Below are 8,737 nucleotides of genomic sequence, written 5' to 3'. Positions count from 1 at the left end.
CACTTGTCAGCCAAGAAAGTAAAGGTATAAATCCAAGAGGAAAAATACAGTTTCCCTCTCTTATTCAACTTTCTGAGCCCAGCACCCCATTTAATGGCACCTCCCTGCAGCTGCACGACTGTCACAAACAAAAAGCCACCTTGCAAACCAATTATGTGTCCGCGTGGGGAAGATAACACACGAGCGCGGCGACTCGATTAGATGGATGACAAAATGGAATAACAGAAAGGAAACAAATTACACTGTGTCAGCAACGGCACCGAAAACACCCAAAGGGACTGATGATGGCGCCGCCTCACAAAACACGCTTCATCTCCTAAACTCCGCTCTCCTCCCTGATCCTGCTCACAGCTGCTTCCCTCTGACTGATGAGCCAAGTGAATCATTCATTGGCGAAAACAAACAAACTCATCGACAAACACATTTGCCGCAGCTCGGCATTATCATCTGGTTTAATTTTTTTAAAGGCTCCAAGACTGCTTTTTGAATGAATTCTTCAGCACCAAGCTCTTCCCACACACAGATATCGCTGATGTTGTTTGGAAGATGATGCAATTTCTGAGTCATGTGATCAAAAAAACACTTATTAGGACAACAGACAGGTGTGGCGAATCCATTCTTTCCATTTCTCCACATCAATTTCTGACCCAGCCTATGGAAGTTAGCAGCTGAAACTGAGACTCATCCAACCAGGCGCCAGTTTCCTGACCATCTGTTATCGTCCAGTTTTTGTGTCTTTTTTTTATTTTTCATTTGCTGCCTCAGTTTCCAGTTCTAATGCACTTCAAGAAAGATTCAAACTTGGCCTGCTTTAGGTGTCCAATCTTGGATTAATAATGCAAAATTATTATGCCAAATTAAAATCTTTGTATAGTGGAAAATATTCGGTAAAACACGAAGTAGATGTCTTTCATTAAACTCATGTTTTGCATGCTTCTTCGTAAATGGCTTCCAAATCCGTGACAAACATATTTTTTTAACTTTGGCTAAGTGCTGCAAATGTTTTCAAATCCTGTTTTTATTCCTCACAATAGAATATTTTTTTCCATCTGTTTTCTCAATCAAGACCAAAAAGAATTAGCAAATTGGGTGATATGGAGCTTTAGCTGAAGTTCAAGCTGGAAGACTCCGCCCCCTCCGTTCACCCATCGACGTCACGCTCATCCCCGTCCTCAGCCTGGACCTCACCCTGCACGTTCAATCAGCAATCAGGCTCTGCATAAAAGGATCCACACCCAAACCGTCAGACGCTTCCCAGCTGCGTTCAACCCACCTCCTCCCCATCTCCACCCTCATCCTTCGGTTCTCCAGGATGGAACCCTTCCTGACCACCACCACCAGTGTCGGGCCCCGGGGGAGAGCATCCCTAATCAGTTATCGGGATGTTCATCGAGTTCACATCAAATCTCAGCTCAAATCAGCTGCCGGGGCCCGAGCGCCAAAGAACTGTTATTCATTGCTGTCATTAAATCTTTTAATTGTTCCTTGTTCTCCGTCTGAGTCTTTCCAGATTGAAATTCTATTATCAAGCAAAACATGCCATATTTTGGATCTACAGTGATTTACATATGAATTCCCTGACTACTTTGTTTTTTTCTAATCCTTTAATTCTTTGTTGTTATTATATGTTGTTGCTGTTTACTTTTGCAAAGTGTGAGGGAGCTCACCATATAACCTTTATGATTTTACTTTTTCTTTCAATACTTTTCACATGGCAGAATGTTTGGATGCCAGAGCTCTAACCAGGCTCTGACCCCTGACCTCTAAAAGGTATTTAATGGTTGTACAAACTATCAAAAGTGATAGTAAACCATGTATACCTCCAACTTTTATATGCTGACAACCTTAAAACCACAACTTCCAACAACAAATATAACTCAAAAGATTTAAATAACCTCAAGCAGATCCCTGATGGCAACTATGACTAAGTTAAGACAGAAAAAAAAAGGCACGCTGAATACGAATTGCATATTTTGATTTGTTTAATTAGGCACATTACTATTATTTAGTTACACTTTTGCAAAAATTTTAAAAGTAAGAGTTTTATAGAGTTGACATATTGGTGGCAGGGTAAACGGAGTGCATGGAGAGCGCCGGCATTTATTCCATCTCACAAAGATTTTATTAGAAAGCTATACATTATCTTGTCTCATTATCATCTACACCCTCATGAATGTCCCATTTTTATGGCCCCTTTTAGCTGCTGCTCTGACATTACATCAGTTTCTTTGTCATCTTCTCACACTCCACTGTCACCAAGACAGATCTTATTCTTTTTCTTCTTCTTTTTATTTTTTATGAAATCCTACTTTCTGTCTTTGCAGTAACCCAAATACACATTAGGAACTGAGACATGCACACACTTGACACAAACATGTCTTTTCATTAAGTTCCGCTTCAAATGTGATAGCCCGAGTCCCGGACTGGCTCTTAATTATTTGTGATGTAATTAGCCAGTCGGGAAATTACATTAAAGAATCTTAACTGAGACCTGAGGGAAACTTTAAGCAGTTGGTCAAATTAATGGGCCAGACAATCAAATAATATCCTTGACCCATTTCCGATGTGACTCAATCTCAACTGTTAAGAAATGCAATATTTTGGGGTTTTTACAGACAAGTTAGTCATTCTACATTTGGGTTAGTTTTAATTTTACCTATATATGCAGCTCTGGAAAAAAATGAAGAGCCCACTGCACTGAACCCCATTGAAAACCTCCTGGTTATTCCTCCGAATATCGATTTCTGATCTCTTCCTGAGGTAAAACATTAGTACTGTTGTTTCTAAATGGATATGAACTTGTTTTTCTTTGCATTATTTGAGGGCTGAAATCACTGCATTTTTTCATTATTTCGACCATTTCTCATTTTCTGAAAATCCTAACTTTTTGCTGGGAATTTCAGAGACATGTCAGTAGTTTGTAGAATAAAAGAACAATGTTCATATTACTCAAACATATACTGTACCTAAAAGAAAAAGCAGAGAAACTGATTTTGTGAAGAAAATGTTATTTCTCTTTTTTTTCTTTCAATCAATAAACTAAACATGCCATATTTTAATGAGAAGGAAAAAGAAGCATTTTTTTGGGTCAATTGATTTCTTCTTTTGCAACCTAGAAAAACTAAATTGTATACTCTTAAAAACAAAAATTGGTTACTCTCTCAAAAAGGCTTGCTGTATTTAGCCACGTTTAATGAATGGGTGTGTCTCTGCTTCAGCTTGTGCAGTCGGGATTAATACTTTGGACACCGGCAGACTAAACTGAACTTTAAGGAGTGTTCAAAGCTTCAAACACTGTTGAGTTCAAAACATCTCCACAATGTTACCACTGACCTGTATAGTGTATTCATTAGTAGTTCATATTTATTTGCCAACGACCACTATTTTCACAAAGTTTAATTACGAGACATTTGAAAACTATAATGTTCCAAATTATGTAGTACTTTATTTTCATTCCTTTTTCAACTAAAGATATATTTTTCACTCAGGATCCATCAGTACTTATGATTCTAAAACCAACAACTTTCAACAACTTTGCCTTCTCTATTTTTGTAGAGATGACGGACAAACGTTCATGTCTTCCTGTGTGTCGTCCCTCCTCGACTCTGACATTTTTTCTCGACAGTCTGCAGTAGTCCTCCTGCGCCTGATCCGAACTGACACATATTCAGCAGTGTGTTCGTGACGACATCCCGTTGCTTAATTTGCAGTGATCGACTCTGACACATACCAGAATCTGGACCCCTGCTTCATCTGCACCAATCAAATCCGTCCTCTGAAGGTACTGACACAGACCGCTCCCTACATCAAAGCCACCTTGATTAGCGCGAAACGTTTTGGTGGGAATGGGGGTCTTTTAGAGCCACTGAAAACTTCATTGAGCTGTCAATGGCGCTGAGGCTTGTTTTATTGAAAGAGCGTTTAAATCCAGTGGGCATTCATCTTTAAAGGAGGCCAGTAGCCATTACTCAGAGATGTGTCTTTTTATCCCCTTTCTATGCTACCACTGACTTGAAACAACACCCACTGTGCACAGTTGTACTAAAAGGCGAGATTTTAAATCAGCCGTCTTACTTTCATGTGCTCTTAAATACGTTGTGTGAAATAATATAGCCAAATGTGATGCCACATTTCTGACTAATTCTATTTGTGTCATTCTTAAAGATTTTCATAACAAATCCTCAGGAAATACTAATTTTTCCATGTATCACCAATGACACAATGATTGTGGACTTTATCATCCTGTTGTACGACCTTTCTGAAGTTTTGCAACCCCAACCTCAAAATCCAATATGGCCACCTTGCATATCTGCCTTATCAATTGTTTTTCTCTAAGACTGACTGTAAGATAGTGAAAACAGCAATAAAGCGGTTTGCTTTTGTCACCGTTTAGCTAATTGTAGGCAGTGAGCTGATTTTGTGAAGTAACAGGTTTGAAGTTCAGCTAAAGTACTTTATATATTCTTTTGTTTTATTTATCACACATCAATGGGCATGTCCCTTCAAACTTGGACCTGATGTCCAGTCATCCAAATGAGGCTAATTGCTGCACCTAAAACCAAACGAGGCTTAACATATGACCTCAGAAGATGCATTTTAAACACACCCCCAAAGTGAAACGGAATATTCCAATCAGTGGATTATTTTCATTGGATACCAACAAACAAGCAATCAAGACAAAATAAAAAATAAGAACCTTTATCAACAAATATCAACCATCCTTTGGACTTAGTTCTTTTCTGTAACTGATGTTTCTAACAACATCGCTGAAAGAGCATCATATATGCGTTTCTGGTTCAATAAATAAAGGATAATATGGTTATTTTGAGATCTGTAATAATCCACCAGTCCATCACATATTGATCTTGCCATTCCTATTCAAGTTCTCAACAGAAAACTGCAACTTAAAAATATTTAAATACACACTTAATGTGCACTCAGTGTTGAAATTCTTGAAAAGAAAAAACAAATAAACAAACAAAAAAAAAACAGACTAGTCCCTAATTGGGTTTAGTTTTTAAATTTAAAATTCTCAATCAGTCTATTTCATGAAGTCCTACAAACCTTTAAAGAACAACAATCCAGCTGTGGTTAAATTAATCCAAAGTAAAAAATAAAAACAGAAAACTTGATAAAAATTTTTTAAAAAAAAGCCAAGCTCAATCTGCTCAACCAATTTATCTTTATTTTGCCTCCACCTCCCAGTTAATTAATGCTTTATTTAGTTTACAAATAACTGCTGCCACTACACCATTTCAGGCAGCACTGCAATAGGTCTGAAAACAACAGAATAAGAGCACCGAGATGTTTTTTTCTGTAAAGAAAGGGCAAAAGAACTAGTGATGTAGACACAGATATTGAGGTAAATAATGACAGGATGATCTAAAACAGCTTTTTATCAATTCAAAAAACTCCCAACAGGTAAAGGTTAGAGCAAGCACGAAGAAGGAATAAAAGTTGGTAAGAGTGAAAATATGACTAATTCATCTTTTCTTTCACCTTTGTGTGTTTGAGAATGTTTGTTTCCTTTTATAATTTCCATTTCATTCCAGCAGCAGCTCACCTAAGATCATCTCAGAGCTCTATACATCCCTACAGTACATGTCAATACTCAAGAAGATGTCTGATTCTGCCCTTTTGAGCTAAACTTAAAGGCCCTTAAAGTCCCCTCTGAACTTTTCAGAGGCCTTCTTGATGCATAAGTTGTTTTCATGCTTGGGTCTCAGTCCATTAAAAACACCAAAATAAAAAGGGAAACCCCTCTTTCTTGGCCTTTCTCTGTTTACCTTGAGCCAATGGCTGCCTTTACTTTATTCATAAATCTCATCGTCAGCCGCTGGCTGGTAGATTGAGCAGACAAAATGGGCTGCTAGACAGAGCCTAGAAGGAGTTTGTTCCACGACATTAAACCTTTGTTTCCAGGAAGCCTCCATCCTGAAACAAAGTAGTGCCGTTTCTGCACAGAGGAGGAGGAGGAAGGAGGCAATAAAACCGGGAAAGGAAGCCATGTGCTTTGATGAGGCTGTAGGATGTCAGCTGTTAGTTTTATGAAGCAAATAGGTCAGTCACTTCTTGGTACTGCAAAGTTGATTAAATGCAATTTCCGTCTTTTTGGGGCTCTAACTGTTGAGTGTAGATGCTTTCCAAGACTCTCGTTCAAAAACACAGGTGCACGGATTTGGTGTGAAACAAATCACACATTTCCAAAGGCAACCAGGCAGATGTTCATTGACACGAGTCCAAGACGCTTTTTGAATTCTTTGCTGGCAGAATATTCACAATCATGTTGGTCCTGGAGCAACAAGCGGGTCCCAGATCATCACTCTACCACCACCATGTTTGACTCTCAGTTTGATCTGATATACATGAAATGACGTGTTAGTTTTACACCACATGGAACTGGATCCATGTCTTCCTGGACTTGTGTCTCATCAATCCACAGACTTTTTGCATAAAACTCTTGGGAAAGATCAAGATTCTCTCTGCCAATGGGGCCTATGTGTTCGCTTATTGCTTTAGAACGAACCCATTTTTACAAAGTCTAAATCTTATTGTTTAAATATGAACACTTAGCTTAACTGAGGTGAGTGATTAATGCAATGTTTTAGGCTGTTTTTTTTTTTTAACACAAGACTGCCAGTTGATTTGGGAAAAGTTCCATCTTTTGATGGCACTGAATCGCTGTTTCAAATCTGCTGTAGTTGCCATGTCAGGCCATGGCACTGTGATTTTCCGTCAAACCAGTTGAAGTGCTTAACTGGCGCCACATATTTCTTCTCACCAGGTCTACGTTTTGGTCTGGCTCAGAACCCTAAAAGCCTGCCACCGACATGGCACCATTTCTCTTCTGGACCAGGTAAAATAATAACTTTGATCAGGAGCCAGAGGTGGGCTCTTACAGAGGATAAGTCAATCAGAATGCTGTGATCATCTGGAGTTTAGTTTCCTTTCTGAGCTGCTGAATTTAAAACAAAATACTATAAAACTATTGTGCTTCAACAATGATAAAATGTTGGCTCCACATCAAAATAACACAGACTGACCATCTCTGATCCTTCCAAAGTTTATTTTGAAACCATCCGTCACAGAGTTTAAAGTACGTCAACACGCCTACGCCTTTGTTCACAGGCGATTATTTTGCGCCGAATAAATAAACGCCTATTCTGACTCAGGTCTTTGACACTGTTGACCAAATGGTGTAAAAGAAAAAAATCTTTCTCTAAAAGTTGTAACTCTTGTTTCCCAGCTGCTCGTGAGGTCAGTATGATCGTTAAGCTTTTCAAGAGATCACCTGTTGTTTAAAACAGAATCAATAAAGTAAGGTGTGGATAATGGGACACCGAGATAAATAATATGAATAATGTAAATTTTCCCTGGCACCAGCTCCAGTTAAGCACTGGAACCTCTTTGGTGGGTCAGCCATTCGCCAAAAAGCTTCACCTATTTTACAATTTTGTTTATCTCTGTTCTTGAAATTCTTTCAATGATGCGTTTGCTTTTTGAGATCCTTGAGGTTTCATTCTTGTCTGGCAGTAATCGGGACTTGGATGTGCAACTCAACTTATCACGATGAGCAACGTAAACCCAAAGGGATAAAAAGACATTCCATGGATGTTCGTTTAAAATCCATCCGTCTCCGTTTCTCTGTGCTTCCTTCTTCTCTTTTGACTGTTTAATGACAGGGGCTGTCAACAGATGGTCATTTTAAGACATCAGTCTCCTTAAAGAGCGACACAAAACATACATCATTACTTTTCTTTTTGTTTTTCCTTCTTTTTGACATTCTTCACGACATGAGTGACAAAAACAAATGAAACTGTACGAGAAAAGACTAAGTATTATAACTGGTGGCATCTCTCATCAGCTCCCCTCTTTCCAACCCCACAGGACGTCTGAGACGTGGCCCAAATCCCGGCTTTGATACGGGCTCTGAGTTGGGGTGAGGCCCCTGAGGTAACGAGAGACAGAGCTGTAAGCCTGCAGAAAGCTTCAAGAGGAGGAGGGAGAGAAAGACAGATGTAGCGCTGAAGACATCCACCCGTGGCCTAAGGCCTGAGAGACTGAGAGGTTCTGTCAAACTACCAGTTCCTTGCATGAGAACACATGCAGTCACCTGTTTTTATGCTCTCATGTTAATCCTGCTGCGAGGACATTTCCTTCTCTGTCTGGGAACTCAGAGACAGGGGACTTTCTGCTTGCTATCAGCTTTCCTCCTCATCTTATAATGGCTTAGATTGATTTTCTTATGAAATATTCTCCCAGTTTGCAGATTAAATTAAAACCACTTTAGTTTTTGTTTTTTTTTAATATACAGTTATTGAGAATTTCTAAAAGGCACGATATTGTGTATTTTCCAAACACCCTGTGCCATTTTGTAACAAGATGAAGCAACTGTTATTTTGAGTTACAAAAATAGATTAATAGATTTGCACTAATACAAATGTTGCCTGAATATTGCTCTAATGATCTAACAACTACTTACTCTCATGAAACAGTATGCAAACGCTCTGCCTGCACAGATGAAGATGAACTTTACTTAAAATGTCATATACTTGAAACTGAAAGTGAAACTGGTGGCATAGCCTACTTTCTGATTTGACTAATTATATTAATGCTTTCCATTCTCTGTTGGTACTTTTAATGTCCCAATAGACAATAAACCTCACACCGTACTAAGAGAATGACTCTATCTTACTGTAGAGCACATGTGTCAAACTCAAGGCCCGCGGGCCACATG

The sequence above is a fragment of the Poecilia latipinna genome, unplaced genomic scaffold (assembly GCF_001443285.1).
Source record: "Poecilia latipinna isolate Pla-1442-1.1 unplaced genomic scaffold, P_latipinna-1.0 Scaffold1004, whole genome shotgun sequence".
NCBI classification, from domain to species: Eukaryota; Metazoa; Chordata; class Actinopteri; order Cyprinodontiformes; family Poeciliidae; genus Poecilia; species Poecilia latipinna.
The sequence above is the reverse complement of the archived record's forward strand: the minus strand, read 5'-3'. Positions refer to the sequence as shown.